Source organism: Canis lupus, chromosome 34, assembly GCF_003254725.2.
Source record: "Canis lupus dingo isolate Sandy chromosome 34, ASM325472v2, whole genome shotgun sequence".
Classification (NCBI taxonomy): domain Eukaryota; kingdom Metazoa; phylum Chordata; class Mammalia; order Carnivora; family Canidae; genus Canis; species Canis lupus.
In genome coordinates, this window is record NC_064276.1 from 33,740,708 (window position 1) to 33,759,752 (window position 19,045).

The window sequence follows — 19,045 nt, forward strand, 5'->3', positions numbered from 1 at the left end:
ATATGTGTATATACACATATACTCATTGAAGAATGTATTCTATTTTAAAAGGCCCTGAATGGTAAGGAAAAGCAAGCCACCACCACAATGAAAACCTCTTTCCTGCATATAATTAAAAGAGAAACTACACTGTGGCAGGAAAATATATTGGAAGGAAATTATGAGCTTTCTCCCAATTTAGGGTAAGAGAATAATGAGATAATTTAGGAGGTGAGTCACTTGGTTGCTAGGACACTGTCCTGACTTGCAGCAGAGCTCCAGCCTGCCAACTTATGAAACAATTGGCCCTGGTCTTGGCAGCGTTGTGGGTCTAAATTCCCCAACACAGGTATATTGAAGAACTGGCAATGGCAGAGCTGAGCTGAAAAGTTGATGGTCAATCTGAATTTGGGCACAAGTAAAACTGTAGCCTCAACCCTAGTATTTTAAATCACTGCCTGTGGCCAGGGTAGTTACTTGAAAAAAAAAAATCTTCTGGGACAGAAAAAATAACAGTGAAAAATAGCTTCGTTTAGAGGGGTGGGATCTGGCACCAAGAAATAATTAAAAGCAATTTTGCATCTTTTATTTTTTTAACTTTACAGTAATGATTTGATTGTATTGTCGCACAAGTTCTGTCTAGACCGCATTGTGTTAAAACCTCACCATTTTGTATTGTAAAGCTTTAGAATTGTTCCTGGCACCAAATAGGCTGTTCTAGCACAAAAGCTAATTTACAGTAATGCTGATAATGTTCAAGAACCTATCATTAGGATTTCTTTCTCTTTTTCCACATTTTTAAGTACAACCTTTCTTTGTCAGAAAAGTAAATTAGTGGCAGTGATAATACTTTGCAATCCCTACCAACCCCTCAGAAAGGCAATGTACAGATAGCCTGACATTTTCAAAACCTTCCAGGAACTGGATAAGCCAGTTCCTGGAAGATCTGGTCTCAGGCTGCAAAAACAACTTTTCTTCTTTTCATGCAGTATGCACTTACTCAAAATGCCTCAAAGCATCCCTCAGAGAGCTGGGTCAGGGAAGTTGATCATGCCATCAGTGAGACTGTGTCATCCGGATGTGTTCTGGATGTCGACAAGTGTGCCCATGCACAAGGCACGGCCCACGAGTGTATCCAAATAAGTAAGGGTAAATTAAGGCACAAGAGCAGAAGGTGATCATTTGTAAATGAGCCCATTTACCCAAGTCTGTGAACAGTCTGATTCAAAACGTAGAAATATTGACATGACACAGTGGAATCCATCGTTTGCACTGAGACTTTTAGTTGTTGCTAGTTATTTCTTACAATGATCCATGCTCATATGTTGATCTATGCATTCAACAATTAATGCTCTTGTTTTTATATATGTCATCCATCCTCTCAGAAGACTCCTTTTACTCTGAAGCAAATATCAACTAGGCATATTTCTAACTAGGTGTTTGAATGGTGAGTTGAAAAGACCATCTATCTATTCATTTATCCACTCATTCTTCATGGAGCCCTTACAGCTCATGAAAGACTTTATCAGATGCTTAAAAGGGTTTTAAAAAGTGGAAAAGAATATGCTGTAGTGGAAGGGTCACTGGCTTTGAAGTAAGAATATTTAGTTCTAGTCTGGCTTCTTCATTTATCAAGGATATGGCCTTGAAGAAATCACCTATGCTCCCCGTACTTCCAATTTTTGATCGCTTTGAAAACTGAAATAAGGCCACTTTTCTGCCCTACTCTGGTTTTGAGGATAAGAAAGACAATCTTAAATAGAGGATAATCCTTTGTAAATTACAGGCAGGAGCCCAACACAGGGATTATAAGAGGAGGCTGTTTTCCTGCTCCAAAGGAACTTCCCATCTATTTTTAGAGGCAAGGTATCTTTACAATAAAATGGTTTGGCACTCGTTAAAGGAAGTTTTTTGATTGACCACAATGAGTAACAAAAAAGTGACTGCTTTAATAGTTGATTGACAAAAAAACATTGAGCAGACTGGGATAGGGATCGGACACTCTGAGATTTGGGATTTGAGGTGACCCCAAAGGATGGGGACAATTGCACCAAGCCAAGAAAAAGAGAAAATACATATAGTGAGGGAGTTCTGTGAACCACGATATGAAAGTACAAATATACAGTGAATATTCATTGAGCTGATCATTTATTCACTGAATAACATTTGTTTAGTGTGAAGGGAACAGTTTGGCTGAAATTCTTCTGGGGCAGATCAAAGACAAAATGTAGAGCTTCTGCTCCTTTCTGATACGCTATCAATAATTGTAAAAGCTGAGGCAACTGTGTCATATTAGAGATGGGACAAGTAAAAGATGTATATCTGAAAGGAGAGAATATAAGACAGGCTAACAGGAAATCTCTGTTCCAATTTCTCTAGCCCTAGCTTGCCAAGTGGGGAAGTGACACTCAGGCCAAAATATAGTGATATATTTTTGGAACAACTCCTGGCTTAGTCCTGGTTTGGAATAACCACGGAGGGGTATTTTGGATAGTGTATCTGGTCTACTTTGTGTTGGCACTTCTGATGTTGTTCTGAAGCTAGGTGAGCCACTCTGTCTTGTCAGAATGCAGGCAACTCTGGATGTCAGGCAGATGGCCAGGAACACCAAGAAAGGCCTAAAGGAGGGTCAGAGGTGGAAGAGGGAAAAAGGAGAGCATTCACTCCCCATTTCCAGCTGGAGTAAGTACAAGAAGTGCTGGTAATATATGCCCTAGATCTACAGGCCAACAAGAGTCTAAATGAAGCACGGTGGGTTGCATCCAGTGACTGGGCTGGCCATGAACTTACCAGATGGGTTGATTGAAGTGACAAGAAGTGGCAGGGACAAAAAAGAGATATAACGTAAACAAAATGAAACAACAAACAAACAAAGGTAGCTTCAGAATGAAACTGATCTGGAGACCTGGAATGATCTGTTGTCTCATCTCTGCCATGGTATCTCCTCTTTTTCTCCTTTCTTTCTCTGCCTCTACTTTCTCTTGCAGAATTCTTCATCTTCTTCTTTTCTCTCTTACCTTCTTTTTGATTTCTGTTTTGAGCAACCAATTCTATGACAGAGTTTCAAGGTTAGCATTGGATGTCAGAGCCTCCTGCAAATTATTTTTACAAAATTATTTTAATTGAACAAATTGAATATTTAGGAGTTTATATCAGGCACTTTAATAGTCTGGTAATACTGAGCTACCATAGATGAATCCTCCCACCAAAAAAAAAAAAAAAAAAGGAAAAGAAAAACCAAACAAAATAAAAACTGGACAACGCACAGACACACATAGACATACAAATATATCTTTCTATCTCTATTAGGTAGATAAATTATGGATGATAGATATGATAGATAATTTTTATGTTTAGGAATTGGATAGCTATTAAGGCAGTAAGGATAATAAAATTGAAAATTATTTCCAAGATGAAAGAAGTTCCCCCAGAAATGCAGAGAGGTAAAAAGATGAGTCCAATGTCCTGGATGATTTTTTCTTACTGTATACTGATCACAAGAAGCTAAGAGATGGAGAGGCTGAATAGACTGTTAAGATTGGATAGCAAAAATCGAAGTTTAGGGCTTACCAACAAGGAGTCCTAGAAAAGACCTCTGACTGTCAGTTGGGGCACCCCAGAGGGCCACACTTTAGGTGTAGGGGTAAGTTGGAATTAGATGGGCCTTAGCCATGACTACTCATCTAATAGGGTTAAAATGTCTTGTCCTTATCTTAACTGCCTACAAGATCATATGACCCAAAAATAAGGAGGGAAAAAAAAAAAAAAAGGCAAGAGGAACAAACTTCAAAAAAGTCCAGATAATAGTAGTTATCAAGCACAAACCTTAAAATAACCAATTAGTATATTCAAAACATTATATAGTAAGAGAATTTCAGCATAGAATTGAAAGCCAAAAATGATAAATTATTAAAAAAAATAAATTATAAATTCTAGAAGTGAAAAATACAATAATTGCAATTAGAAACACAATAGATCAAATTAATATCTAACTTGACAGAGCTGAGATGGGGACTACTGAGCTGGAAGACAGATCAGGGCAGCTCGGGTGGCTCAGCGGTTTAGTGTCGCCTTCAGCCCAGGGTGTGATCCTGGAGACCCAGGATCGAGTCCCATGTTGGGCTCCCTGCATGGAGCCTGCTTCTCCTTCTGCCTGTGTCTCTGCCTGTCTCTCTCTCTGTCTCTCATGAATAAATAAATAAAATCTTTATTAAAAAAAAAAGGAAGACAGATCAGAAAAAGAAAATTAGGGGCATCTGGGTAGCTCAGTCAGTTAAGCATCTGCCTTCGGCTCAGGTCATGATCCCAGGGTCCTAGGATCTGTCTTGAATTGAGCTCCTTGCTGAATGGGGAGCTTGCTTCTCCCTCTCTTTCCCTCTGCCCCTTCCTCTTGCTTGTGGGCTCTTGTACTCTCTATCCCTCTCAAAAAAAAAAATCTTTTTTAAAAAAGAAAGAAATGAAAGATAAAATTATATCCAGACTAAAGCATGTAGAGAAAAAAAAGTATTAAGAAAAAAAAAAAAAAAAAACAGAGGGGCACCTGGGTAGCTCAATAAGTTAAGCCCTGATTTGTGGGATCAGGATCGTGAGATCGAGCCCCATGTCAGGCTCTGCTTGTCCTTCTCTCTTCTCTCCCTCCCGCCAAATAAAGATATAAAAGAACAACAATAATACAAAGAAACAGAAACAGAAAATGACCTAAAAGACATTTAAGACATGGTAGAGAACAAAGAGGGAGGAAATTACCACAATTGTAGCTGGAGTCCTGAAAAGGAAGAAAAAAAGAATTTTCTAAATCCTAACAAAAATGTCATTCAGTAGAGTCAAAAGTGCTATGAACTCCAAACACAATAAATATGGAAACAACAACACGTAGGACCATCACAAAGTTAAAACAAAACAAAGAGAGTATCTTAAGGTAATCCAAAGAAAATAGACATATTCCTTACAAGTTAGTAAAAATAACACTGATAACCAATGATGAAGGTCAGAAGCCAAAGGAATGGTATTTTCAAAGTGTAGCAACACTATAAATATCAGAAACTTGTGAAATGCAACAGCTAAAGTCCTGCTTTGAAAAAATACGTACCCTCAATTACATATATTAGAAAAGAAGAAAAGTTGAAAAATTTACGTCTAAATGTCATCTCAAAAAGAGTGAAAGAAAGAAAGAAGAAAAGAAAAAAAGAAGAAAAAAGAAAGAAAAAAAGAAAGAAAGAGGAAGAAAGACCATAGAAAGTAGAAGAAATATAAGAGCAGGAATTTACTGAAATAGAAACAAAAGATGCAACAGCAAAATTCAACAGAAGCAAAAATTATTTTTAAAAGTAGTAATAAGAGTTAGTAACAATAAAGCAACACTGATCAGCCAGGGGAGGCACTAATTACCAATGTTGGGAATCAAAATGGTAAATCATACAATAAGAAAAAAATTTTTAATACTAAGAAAAAATTTAAAATATGTCAATAAATGGGCAAATGTCTACAAAAGATTTAAAATAATACGGTTATAAATTACTAGCTTGATATCAAAGTACCCTAAAGAATAGATTTTAGATCAATACATTTTGTGGATCTAAAAGAAATTTCTTTTAGTACTACTGGGAATACCATTCTAGTCATTTCCTGTCCTTCATATTGACAAGGACAGGCCACTCAGACATCCTTGAACAGCTATTGTACAGAATTATCCTTTATGGTTTGTTACAAAATGATGTATGGAAAGGTTGTAGAGGGTGACATCATAGATTCATAGAATAAATGAACTTTGGGTTGGATGATGACATGGTGAAGGAGAGGATAAAGAAGAGGGGAGTAGAGGATCCTATATCATCTCAACATTTCAAAGAGCTGCTTAGCATGTATTCCAGGTCTTTGCTGAAGTCCAGCAGGCCAAAGTGCTCCAAATTCCCTGGCAATGTGTCTGAATATATATTTTCAAAGAATGAAAATTTTGTGTGCAAGATACTCCTTCCTGTCTCCCTGCAGTGCTTTCTTAATCTTCTCCCATTTCTCTACTCCTTCCCTCTCCTTGTGTGAAAGGCTTTCCCACCCTCCAGCTTCGGCCATGTCTCCTCACATTGAACACAATCATTTGCTATCTCCTGCCTACAATAACAATTAATCACTCATCATGGATGACCCCCAAATTTCTGGAAGTTTGGTTTTGTTGAACTCGAGTACACACACCAAATCATGACACTCTCGCCTCATCCCAGTGACAAAGGTCCTCAATCCAAGACTCAAACATTTCTGCCACTCAGCTTCAAACCACCCTTCCAGCTTTCAGTGACATTGCCCCCTTCCATCCCCATCTTGCAACCAAAAAGCCCCACTCTCCTGTCTCACTGGCATCTGCGATGGTCTGCGAACTGTTCTCTGTGTGCTTCAGTTCACTCTCCCTCTCTCCTCCCCCAGAAATGCCCTGGAATTTCCCCTGGTTTGACCTCTCACACTCTTACTCTTCCTTCAAGTGCTAGCTCAGATTCTATCTTATCTGAGAACACTTCTTGGGTTACTACCCTGTTCCCTCCTTTCTCTACAGTCCCGCAATATTTTCACCCTGTATAGAGACCACTCACTTATACCATTTTTAAGTTTTATAACTGAGTAATTTAAATTGCTTTTCCTACTAGATTATAATGGTGGGGAACACTTTTTATTCACCATTGTCTTTCCTCAACTTTTAGGCCATAGTCTATACAATGTAATTAATAGAATCCTTCTAAGTTTTTACTCTGAACGTTCACTGGTTTTGCTCATGCACATCCTATACCTAAACTACCCCTCTCTCCTAGAAAAAAAAAATCCTTATTCTTTAATATGCAACTCTTCTATCATTTCTATAATGAGTTGTCCCCATAAAGTTAAGTTCACAATTCTATATGTAAAACATACTCTTTTGTTAGAACATCTAAGAAGTGTTTCTCACAGAGATGTGCTTTATTTGGCACTAAGTTTGTGATGAAAACTTGAATTGTATGTACATATGTTTAGTATCATCTCGCATATTTTAAGGCACCTTAGACTACCTGTGATTTTGTGTGTGTGTGTGTATTTAATTAATTTTGACTAAATGTGGCAACCAGCCTGTGTGAGAAAAATACATATTCTTATTAATATGAGTGTCTTAGAATAGGGTTTGAGGGCAGAAGGAGTTTCGACAAAATTGCAAGGTCAAAGGGAAGGTATAAAAGAACAGTGCCAAGAACTTCAATCAATGATTCAGCAAGATTGCTTTAGCTCAAGGTTAACTGTGTTTTGGGGGGAACACTGAAGGGGTATCACACTTCTAATCTGATCCATGTCATTACGCCATGGGAACAGCAATCTACCAAAAAATTTAGAGTATATATGTAGAGTTCTCAAGAGATAAAACCCAACTTATTTAACCAAAGGCAGTATTCTTCAAACGCAGCAAATAATTCCCAACTCACTGAGCATTTTTGATCCAGGCATACATCCAACAGCTGGATGTGTATGCTCAACAACTGAACAGTGTGTGTTCTGTAATAGGCACCTTTAGTATGAGCTAGAATTTGTGTCACTGTACGATGGTTTGATCTTGTCCTGGGCCACATTTCTAGATAGACAATGGTTTGAGATATTTGACTTAGTTGATAGTTATACCAAACAAACAAACAAAAACAAAAAAACCCACAAGAAAACAATTGTCACTTTTACTAGAAATACATTTTAAAAGATAAGTTGTTATATTTCATCCTCTACTGTTTCTACCAAAACTAATAAACCTTGTTCAAAACACTGTGACAGAGCGAATAGGCATACAAAGAAAAATGTCGGCTTTTGCCATAAGAGAAGTCACAGTTGAATTGGGAGGACAAAAATATGCATGCAACTATAAATAACAGTAGGAAAAACTGAAAATTAAATATGTAGTTGGTAAAACTTTCTCTCACATGAGAAAAGATTTAGCAGATTGCTAGGATGGGGAGCAGAGGTAATTATTCTCTGGGCAAGTTGCATACATTCTTAGTCAGGAGGTGGCAACAATCAATATCAGACTAAGCATAAATCAGAGGAGGAACACAGTGTTCTTCATTTAATTTTCTCAGCAGGAATCATGAAACTTTTCAGTTGCTGGGTCAGCTTGGACACTCTATGTCCATGTTGCGTGTATATAATTTGGGTTCTCATCTTTTCTGGCAGTTCTCACAGAAGTTATTCTTTTAACTGGTTGAGTTTAATTCTGCCAAGGTGATCCCATAGGCAGATTTCAATAAAAGAATGTGTGTAAATTATCAGCCGTTTTAGATTCTAAATTTTAATCTGGTGATAATTCTGCACTAATAAAAGAAGTTGAATTTTAATGGGGAAAGATGAAATAGACTTCTTTATATTTATGGAAATAATTCTGGTTAGAAAGCATATTACTCAGTCTAAGTAGGTAATGAGGTATGAATCATTTCAACATAAAATCGAAAATGTTGCTTTAAAACTGAAATGACTGAGGGTTTTTCCCCCCCTACTTTCTTAAGATAGATCTTCAAAGCTAAATACATACCACAATATGCGTCCAACATGAGTGTTTTTGATTGGAGAAATATCTCTAACAGAAATAGGGTGTACCCAGCACTTTTTAAGAAAGGTCATCTCTTTTCTTAAATTGATGTTTAGTTTTTTCCATAGCTAACAATTTGGGATAAATCTGAAACATTCATTTAACATTTTCTAACCACATTATCTGTGGCCAGTTTCATTTATTCATAACTAAAGATTCAATAAATCATCCAGTGTTTACCGACTGCCTGCTGTGTGCACAGCCCTAGGCTCTGTTTTGTGTGAGATTAGAAAGAATGGATTTCTGACCTTGGAGAGACTATAATCCGATTCGGTTAGACAATTGGCACACAGAAATGATAGCAACATTGATGAGGCCAAGTAGAATCAAACTCTTCAGAGTGTGGAAAGACCTTAGGTGTGGTTTAATGAGAGAGAGAGAGAGAGAGAGAGAGAATTTTTGAGGGAACCCCAGAAACTAAGCCAGAATCGAGTAGATGGAAGAGTGTTACAAAGACAAAGAGCAGCACCAGCATCCACCCAGTGTGACTCAGGAGTCAGAGCAGAAGGTAGTCTATGCCCCAGCAACTCGCAGCACATGGCTTCCAGAGCATCCCCAACACCCCCATGGCTCCAATGGCTGTGCCTTAACAATGTGTTCCCAGCCTCTTCTATCATTTCCACAAGCCAGAAACATATTCCCCTCAGGTCTACTTCAGATGCTACCTCTTTTCTTCACGATTTCTGATTGATCCAGTTGTTTTTCTTCAGAAACTCTTAATCTCCACCTTTCTTATTTCAGGACTATGTTTGGTTCTGCATTGCAGCTCTTTGTGTCTAGTACTAAGTTCTTCTCATTTCTCCAAAAGCATCTTTACCAAAAATGATTCTCCTTTATATCTTTGACAGAGCCTAATATGGGCTACATTCTCAAGGATTACTTACCAAATGAATGGATAGCATATAAACAAATCAATAATATGTGTAATTAATCACACAGTTGCTATTGTACCCACCTAAGTGATTCTTGACAAACTAGGTAAAACAGCCCTCCAGGTTTTTGAGCAGAAAAAAACATCTGCAGGCAGATTACATAAAAGAAAGAATACAACACAGTTTAGGGTGTTAGTGAAGAGACTTTTATCCCAACCATGAGATGATAAGGGCAGGAGCAGGCTATTGGTGCTGGTAATAAGGAACAGAATGGATATATATGATTGGATAGATATGGGACATGAAACAACTAGATAATGAACTAGATGTTTTTCTAATTTTTTAAGTTCCATAAAATTTTGAAATTTTGGATAATGTCTCGTGTGCCATTGTAGATGTCTCAATATTTTTGTTTAAGTTTTTATCTATTTATTCATGAGAGACAGAGAGAGAGAGGTAGAGACATAGGCAGAGGGAGAAGAAGGCTCTCTGCGGGGAACCTGATGCAGGACTCGATCCCAGGACCCGCAGATCACACCCTGAGCCAAAGGCAGACGCTCAACCACTGAGCCACCCAGGTGCCCCTCGATGTCACAGTAGTAAGCAGCGATTTGTAAGTGAAAGAGGATTGCAGAAAAGAGGATTGCTGAACTCCAGTCTCAATCTGGGTATCCCCTCACCATGTGATAGTGAATAATTACTTGATATCTCTGATTGTCAATTTCCTCAAAGATACAATAGGGACAGTAATATTGAATTCTTTTGAGTGCTGTGAAGAACCAAAAGAAAGTATAAAAACATGCCCACTGCAGTGTCTGGTATTTTAACTAATTAAAGGTAATTATCACTGAATGTTTGCTGAATTTATGAACAGAAGCATTAGAGTGAAGGTGGAAGGTAAAGAACAAAGAGAGGACACAGGGAAAGAATGAACAAGCCACTGGAAAAGAAAGAGAATAGTTCAGGGTCGGTAGACTCACCAAAGCACTTCAATGTTCTTTGATTGCTTTAAATTGTAGTAGAAAATCATGCCAAAGAGATGAGCCTCTATGAAAAAGGGACTGGAGACAACAGAGGTTGTTGAGATCATGTAAAGCCTACCGCAAATGAACTGGACACACCTTTAGTATGAACAATTTTTAATTATGCTATGTGACCATTAGGTACAAATAGTCTGCAGTTAGGATAAATGACTATACTTGCCATCTGTGGTTGCAAGGCTTAACCAAGCTTTAGGTAGAATTAGCTTTGGAAAAAATCATGAACCAGGTGGAGGCCTTAAGTGACTGCAGTCATGTGAATGATAAGAGCTTGAAGTAAAGGATAGCTATTGACTTGGCCCACTATTCCCAGTGTCTCTCATTTTCTGCACTTCCTCTTTGTTTTGACCTCCCAAACCTTAAGGAATGAAGGACAAGAAGCTTATGGCATGAAATCTTTTAGATTTCCTCAAGATATAGAAGTCAATTTTAAAAATCCCCTAAAATGTGAAGGACAATTTTGGCAAAAGAAAAGGCAGGTGAAATATTTCTGTAGTATGTAACTACGCCCCAGAATATCTCCTGAGTTTTTATACTGTGTGTTACCTTCTTCTTACCTCCATAGTTTAGACTGTGAAGGGCAAATGCATAGCAGTAAAGGCCAGACTCCATCCCAATATGTGTCTGGACTCTTATTCCTGGACTTGAGCAATTTAGACCCTACATGATCAATCAGACTCAGTACTCCTCCGCTTGGAGCTAAACTCAGCCTCAGAATTCACCTCAATGCATTGCTCTAGCCAGTCAACCACAAATGGATTGGAATTAGTTTCTAAGTTAAAACCTATTTGTCATCCTTGGTTCAGATATTTATCTGCCTCAAGGCAGGCGTCTGGAATACATGGTCTCTAAAATTCATGTCTTGTTCTATCAGCCTATAAAACTCTCAGTTCCAATAATCTAATTAGCAGAACAAGGTCATGATTATGTAAGATGGAAACTCTTGAGTATTAAACCTTAAGGTAAATCAAGATTAAGGAAATTTATGTCTCCGGTTGTATGGATAAGTATATCTTCATGTTGGTATCCTTTAGCTCCTTCTAGTCATGCATTCACGTGTGTGTGCGTGTTTATAGAATTACTTCATATATGACTTTACCCATGTTCATAATTTTATCCCATATTTACTTCCCTAATCACTTTTTTATAGCTTTTATTCTAATTGTTTCATGTTTCAGAACCAACTCATAATTTAATCTGAAGTCTTCTAATCATTCCTTTTGGCATTACTTACCAGTCTGAAATATGATGATGCTAAGACACTTTTTAAACCCCTAGTACTTTGAATAACGATGGGCAGATTGCCTTGAAGGAGAGATACCTGGCTGTTTTCGGTGCACTGGGTTTACTGCCAACAAATTTGAGAAGAATAAACGTTTAAACATCAAGTATTCCAGAATTAAAAACTAGCTTATGATTTGTCTATACCCTTGTATATTTTGGATTTTTTTTCCTTTTCTTATTTCCTTCCTTTCCTCCACCATCATCTCTCAAAGATTTCTGACCTTTATTTCACACAAAGGTTTCCAAGCTGTAGGTGTGACTCTACACTTAACATTCTTCCTTGATGCTCTTTTCTTCCCCTCCCTCCATCAAAACATCATGGATTAGTATCTTCGTATTTCTTTCCCATGTTTGCAATAGTTCCCCCTAAACTGAAGTTTAAACAAATAAACTAATATGTGGCTATTTCCCATTTCTCCCATGGCACCAAAATAAACAGAGTAGAAGCCCTAAAGAAATAACTAGAGTAGAAGGTAACCTTTGGATTCTTAAGAAGACATATGCATGATTTTAAGATTTTAGTGCTCTGTATTAAAGGGCCTTTAGTAATTAATTAAATCCACCTAAATCATAGTATACAATTAAATGGTATTTCATATAATTTTACCTTTTGCCATTTTTTTATGGTGCACATTTATTGAATGGCATTAAAGAGTAGTATAATCAAATATTTTAGGGTGAGAGTGAACACGACATTTCAGGGGTTAATGGGCAGGTTAGCCTGGCTGAAGCAAGGTGCTTTAAAGAATTTTAAGGAGGAGTAATGGTAGGCATAAAGTCTAAAATCAACCAATCACCACAGAGTATCATAACTTCAAAAAGGTGGGCACCCCTAACGACAATCTGGGTGTCTTTACAACATTTTAATTTTCGCTCGGAAGGTTGGGGGGGGGGGTCTTGCTAAGGTTTCTCCAATTCATCTTAAAATTAAACACTCTGGAGACCATTCTTTAACAACTCTTTTGGGTCATTCCAAAACACCTCTGTTATGGAGATTAATACTCTTTGATTCGGAGCCAAAAGCATGGTTTTCAGATGTTACAATTACCTGTTCAACTTCTCAGGGGCAATTATTTGAAAGGAGTAAATGCTCTGACTACAATTGCCTCTGTGGGAGCCGCAGTAATTGCCATTCATCAGGGCAGCAACCTGCTGAGGGCATCAATTCATAAACTCTGAGCCATCAATAAACTGCAACCTGGGCCCCGGGTGCCAACATTCTTTACACAATGAAATATTATTACTGGCAATTAGGTAAACAATGAGCCAACCCGGAAATGGAAGGGAGGTTGCCAATGACTACCTTAGTGCGTCATACACAGATGTCTTGATTCTTTTCCTTCTAGAGAAACACCTTGGGATGACTCTTTTTACACCACCGGGATCCCAACTATCACAATAACCCCCACGGATGAAAGGAGGAAGAAAGAGGGAAATGTTAACAGATGGGATTTTGTTTTAATTAGGAACTGTGTTGTGGGGGAGTAGGTAACAGCCTTCCTGTCGTAGATACCCACCCACTTCATACTCTGCCTTTGCAGGTGGTTGGCAGTGGGGAGAATGGGGGGAAGGAAGGGAACCATTTAACTGAACTCAGGGAGGCCACCTCCCCAGCAGACCATTTAACCGTGTTCAGAATATCCGTGTTAATGAGAGCCGATGATGTGTGATGTCTTGGAGAGTTTAAAAAGATTTTGCCACACATGAGATTCAGTCACCGATCCTATCTTATTAGTGAGGTAAACAGGGTGGGAATGAGGGCTTGTGTGCCATTGTTGTTGCTTTTCATAAGGGGAAAGGATGGAGGGTCAGAGACGCTAAGTAATTGCTCAGACCCCTGGGGTCCCTCCCAGACCAGTGCTTTACCCATTCTGTCCAGTTGTCTATCTTGTTCAGATTTCTCCTTGGAAGGTGCTCATACCAGGCTGGAAGTACCAGTACCAGGGTATCCAAAAGGGGCCCCCACCCCTCTCCCACTGAGCAGCTCTTTCCCGGGGCTCTGGCCTGAGGAACCAGGGAACGGGCAGCCAGAGACGGGTGTGGGAACTTATGGGGAAGGCCTGCTTCTTGTTGGGGAGCCAGAAGACCAGGAGTGAAACCGAAGGCACCATCAGCAGCTTCAGACAAACAGACAAGGCTGTGCAAGTTCTTTGAACTGACAAACATGGTGGCCACATTGAAATGCACTCAGAAAGTTGATATATGATGAATGTTGGGGATGTTTTATGAAGTGAAAAAGAAAGTAACTCCACAGCCAGATAATTTCAGTCATTTTTTCTGTCTATGTTGGAATTGATGGGTCCCTCATCTCCACTCCTGTTATTTTTACCCAAATAAATAACGCCACTGAAAGCTGTTTGATGGGATGAGAGTACTGCTAAAACAGGAAAAATCTGTGAGAGCAGAAGTGGTGGGAGGTCAGGAATTTTTAAAAGACACCATTAGAGAAATGCTGTGGTTTGGGGTATGTTCCTAAGGTAATGCCATGCATCCTGGGTCAGGAAATTCTTCTGACTGATAAATCATATTTTATTTTTATATGGGTCTTAAGTTTATGAAATTTGTTTTATATATCAAGCAAGTGTAGGATCGATAAAATGTATTTCTGAAAACTAAGCAGGAAATGTCAGTGCAGTGGTTAGAGCACAGGATGGAGCGCTCAGAGTCCTGTACAGTCCCCGCCACCACGCCACCACCATGAGCTCCCCTGCTTGGTGGGATCTGGACAGGAGAGCCAAAGACTATTCCTTTCCTTCCTTCATCTTAAAAACAAATTTTAAAAATAGACCTTTTCACCTTTCAAAGCACTTGCTCGCTTCATGCTTGCTTACTTCCCTTATTTTTCTTTTTCTCCTTTCCTTTGGTTTATAAGCCAACTCAAGGTTTCAGGGGGACTGCAGCAGGGTCTAGGATAGATATTTTTTTGCAGAATTTCTATCCAGAACTCTTCATAGCAACATTTAAAATGTCAAAGAGAGGGGCCCCTGGGTGGTACAGTTGGTTAAGTGCTTGACTCTTGGTTTCAGCTCAGGTCCTGCTTTCAGGGTGGTTGAGACCAAGCCCCAGGTGAGGCTCTGCGCTCAGCGTGGAACCTGCTGCAGTTTCTCTTACTCTCTCCCTCTACCCCTCCCCCTGCTCACACTCTCTCTAAAATAAATAAATTTTTAAACATAAATGAATAAAATGTCAAAGACAGGACAAGCTCTAATGAAAAGTTTACAATAGTTCTATTTGACCTTTGCTCATGGTAGGAGCAAGGATTGGGCCAAGAGGATCCTGAGAGCCAAGTGCGTATAAAATCCTCTGAAGAATTTCCTCTGAAGTTTCAATAGAAAGCCTTCTAAAGTTTCCCTAACTCCTAGGTGTGGGATTAATTTTGAGACTCAGGAGAGGAAATAAATATTAGAAAATAGCTATTAAATCAAATACTCCCCAGGCTCAAGAATATCCTGGTGTAGCCTATGTCTATAATTAAGCAAGTAAAACAAATCATGGAAGAATTACATTAGATTTAAAATATATATATATATGTTGGAATTAGTAAAATTTTTCACATAAAGATGTGATTTGCCTTTTACTATTTTCTGTGAGTTCAGCTGCCTCGTTGTTTTCTCCCTCGTTAGATTATAAACTTCTGAGAGCAAAGACTATGTGTTTTATTTCTTATTCATCTTCAGGAGGAGCTGATACCATCAATGGACAGTTTTGCATATGACTCTCTCTCAGCTAACGGATTTTTCCCTTCTGGAAGTATGAATTTATTTCCTAAAAATAATGAGAGCATACACATAAACTAATATGGAATCAGAATTATAAAGAATTTGGAATATCAAATATTTTTATGTATTTTACATTTAGATTTTATATATTTTATGTTTACTTTATAAAACCCGTAATTCTCACTGATGCCCAGTGTCTTTACGGTAAGTTGCTAGAATGTGTCCCTCCACTGTTTAGATTTTGATCCAATCATCGCTATTTTACATTAACTCTGGTTAGACATCCAACACACAATTTTAAAAGTCCCTTTGTTTTTTTTTGTGAATCCAGATGCAAATGCCACATACACGAGTCGTTATTTGCATTTTTGGACCTTTAGTGAATGAAACTCCTGGACTGGAGAGAATTTCAGAGACAATGAGACACTAGATTGCATTGAGCACAACTCCTTTATGGGAGTGCTCCCTATGGCACTTAACGTCTCGGCACGGAATGTGGGATTGACTATTCCCAGTTTTACAATTTTATCAACTGCTCACCTATTTCTGAAATAGATGGTAAGGTCCCTGAACTTTGCAACTCTTTTTTTTTTATGTGATCTTTAACATTTAATACAACTCCAAGAAGTAAAAGCAATCTCATTCAGTCCAAGGTTTTGGAAACCAAAGATAATATCGGATAGGAAAAACAACAAATTTTTATCGCATACTAATAAAATGGTGTGGCTTGTGTGTGCATGTGGATGTGTAGCTAATGATCTGTGAGAAGAGATGTGCTGAAGATTTTTAGGTATGGAAAAACAAGATTTTGCAGTGTGTTTTTAAACTCATCTGTTGGAGTCATTTATTTTAATTGTTAGTCGTGCATTCCATTACATGAAGAGAAATGCTTTCAAAATAAGTTCCTGACTCAATAAGAAAATGTTCAAACCTTACCTACTGATTTGTTGTTAGGAGTAGTGTGGTATCATTCATGTGTCACAACGTCGGTGAGCAAAATTAACCTCAAATATCAACGAGTTTGCTGCATTAAGGGAACAAACACAATTCTCTGCCACAAATTTGAACAACATTTTGACTAATGTCTCAATGATTCAAATCACTAGTTAGAAGATTACTTTAAAATGAACCTTGACTATCATAGGAAAACTCTACTCATTCACTCAAAATAGGCCAAAACATTTTTTATAACTATCCACAGATTAACTATAGATATAATTTAAATTTTATGGCAACAGGTTTATAATTTTTTTCCTAATATTATCTCTCCCCACCCCCATATCCCCAGGAAAAGAATAATGCCTGATCCAGTGCTTTGTATTTTCTAAAATCTTATGTCAGAAGCTCCTTCACTAAAGTTTTTAGTTGGGTAACTTTGCAACTTATGGTTCATGAATTTGACTATCATTGTGTTCATTATTGAATCAAGGACTTTGTGGCCTATACAGTCATTTATTTCCACATAATATATTCTCTTTATTTCTCAAGATGTTGTCACAGGTAGCCAGAGTCTTTCACCCATTCTGTATGAATAAAGATGGCAATGGCCACTGGCAGCCATTCTGTGACTGAGAGGAGGTTGGCCGGAGAGAAACATTATATCTATCTGAGCAAAGAGATAAAAACAAACTAGATCTCCGATAACATTGTGAGCTAACTGGCAGCTCAGAAGATTGTCCTAACTCTAACCCTCCTTGAACATGAGTAAAATTATTTTACTATTGTTTAAACTAGTTTAAGTCTGGGTTTCAGTTATTTCGAGGCAAGAGTACACTAAGACAATCCTCAAAGAAAAAGAGATTAAAGAAGTAGCACAGAGAAACTATTCATATTGCAATTTTTCCTGGCGCCATCCATGATTACTGCTAGATTTGACCTAACCTAGTCAGTTGTAGAAGTTAAGATCAAAGCAATAATCATAGATCAAAGACAGAAACAATAAGAAATAACTCCAAATACAGTTGCAAGTGGTAGTCCCAGGTGGCTCTAACGGTGGTCCCGTGCTCATGTTGGTGATGTTCTTATTGCTATTATTGTTAAAGCCTCGAGGTTCCTCTATGATAACCAGGCTTATTAAGCTTTATTGTATGAGTCAAGTGATTTGCTGTCTACTGAATTCAGAATATGGTTTCTTTGCATCATCAAGAGTTGAAACAGACTGTCACTTACTGTTGTTTATTTCTACATGCTTTCCTAAGAACAAAAGGGAATCATTTCTCAGCCCTTGTGCAACACTAACAACCACTCAGATGACTGCTTTAGCCCACCGTTGCAAGTTTTCCCTTGCATCATCACTTGACTCATCCAGTTAATGGATAACACTCTTGTGCTTTGACAATTTCTAAGCTAAGTGTAATCTTCCTGTTTCTGTCACAGGTGACCGATTGCTGTTGCTGTTCAGATGTACAACATTCATTTCTTTCTCTTTTGACTCCTATTCATTAATAAAGTATTTCAATAAGTTTGTTTTTTAAAAAAATAAGACAGCAGCTGGAGCAGTTTGAAACTAGGTTGCCTGGGTTTGAAGTCTCATTCTTACCTACAAGTTCTTAGGTAAGTAACAGCCCTCTAGGTATTAATTTCCTCATTTGTAAAATGAGGTATAAGTAGAATCTATCTCATAGGATTGCTAGGAGGATGCCACGAGTAAATACATGTAAAGCATTTAGAATGATACGTCACATACCTTATATAATTAGCTATCTGCTCATTCATTCATTCAGCAAATAATTCATTGAGCTCCTAATATGGATGAGGTGTTATGACTTATGAGAGTCCAAAGATAAAAAGGCACAGTCTTCTGCTTTTGAGTACTTAACTGTTGCGTATGGGAGAAATGACACGAACAAAAATAACATCAGGGAGTATTCAAAAAGCATCACTAAAGCATGTTATATGTGAAGTGAGGAGACAGAGATGAGCTAATGCTACTTCTCTGCCACAAATTTGAACAACATTTTGTTTATAGTCATGTAATTTATGGAGTGTACTGATTTCATGTTTTTTCTGTTGCTATAAGAATTCTTTTGTCAAAGCTTGTTTGCTTACCTGTTGCCTGTTTTCTTATTATCCATGTGGCAAAGTAGCATAACATAAGGAAGGATACTAAAGAAAATGCCAGGGGACACCTGGGTGGCTCAGCGGTTGAGCTTCTGCCTTTGACTCAGGGCGTGACTCCCAGGTCCTGGGATCAAGTCCCAATTGGGCTCCTGCTTCTCCCTCTGCCTATGTCTCTGCCTCTCTCTCTGTCTCTCATGAATAAATAAAATCTTTAAAAAAAGATACCAAAGCAGAAAACATTATGGTATTCTGATTACTGAGTAGAACTAGCCATAACTTCCTTTGTGACTCATCGTGCCCTGTAAATACTTTATTAACTGGAAGATCAAAGATCATATCCTATTGAGCTTTGAATCCCCATTATCTAATAAAATGTCCCTGATTTCAGAGATCTGGCCAATTAGAATATCACTTTTTCCTGGTTACAATGATTGGTTCAGAAATGGGAAAATCACCCAAATAAGACTCAGAAATTTTCTGCCAGAGCAATTGTTGAAAGACTCATTCTGT

The 19,045-nt window shown here is 38.0% G+C and overlaps 1 long non-coding RNA gene across 16 annotated transcripts in view; it reads right to left on the reverse strand.

Annotated features, from left to right (window-relative positions):
* The window catches only part of LOC125754319 (uncharacterized), a 33,264-nt gene extending 20,290 nt beyond the window's left edge, over nt 1-12,974 (reverse strand). For 6 of the 16 annotated variants that reach the window (XR_007408242.1, XR_007408237.1, XR_007408239.1 and 3 more), the window contains exons 1-2: nt 12,805-12,974; nt 11,707-11,820 (exon numbers count right to left, since the gene is read on the reverse strand). This is a non-coding gene — a long non-coding RNA (uncharacterized LOC125754319). Of the gene's footprint in view, nt 1-2,884; nt 3,072-9,515; nt 9,578-10,412; nt 10,494-11,706; nt 11,821-12,804 lie in introns of all 16 variants that reach the window. The other 10 variants (XR_007408241.1, XR_007408243.1, XR_007408249.1 and 7 more) reach the window with 8 other exon arrangements.
* Between the last annotated feature and the right edge of the window lie 6,071 nt (nt 12,975-19,045).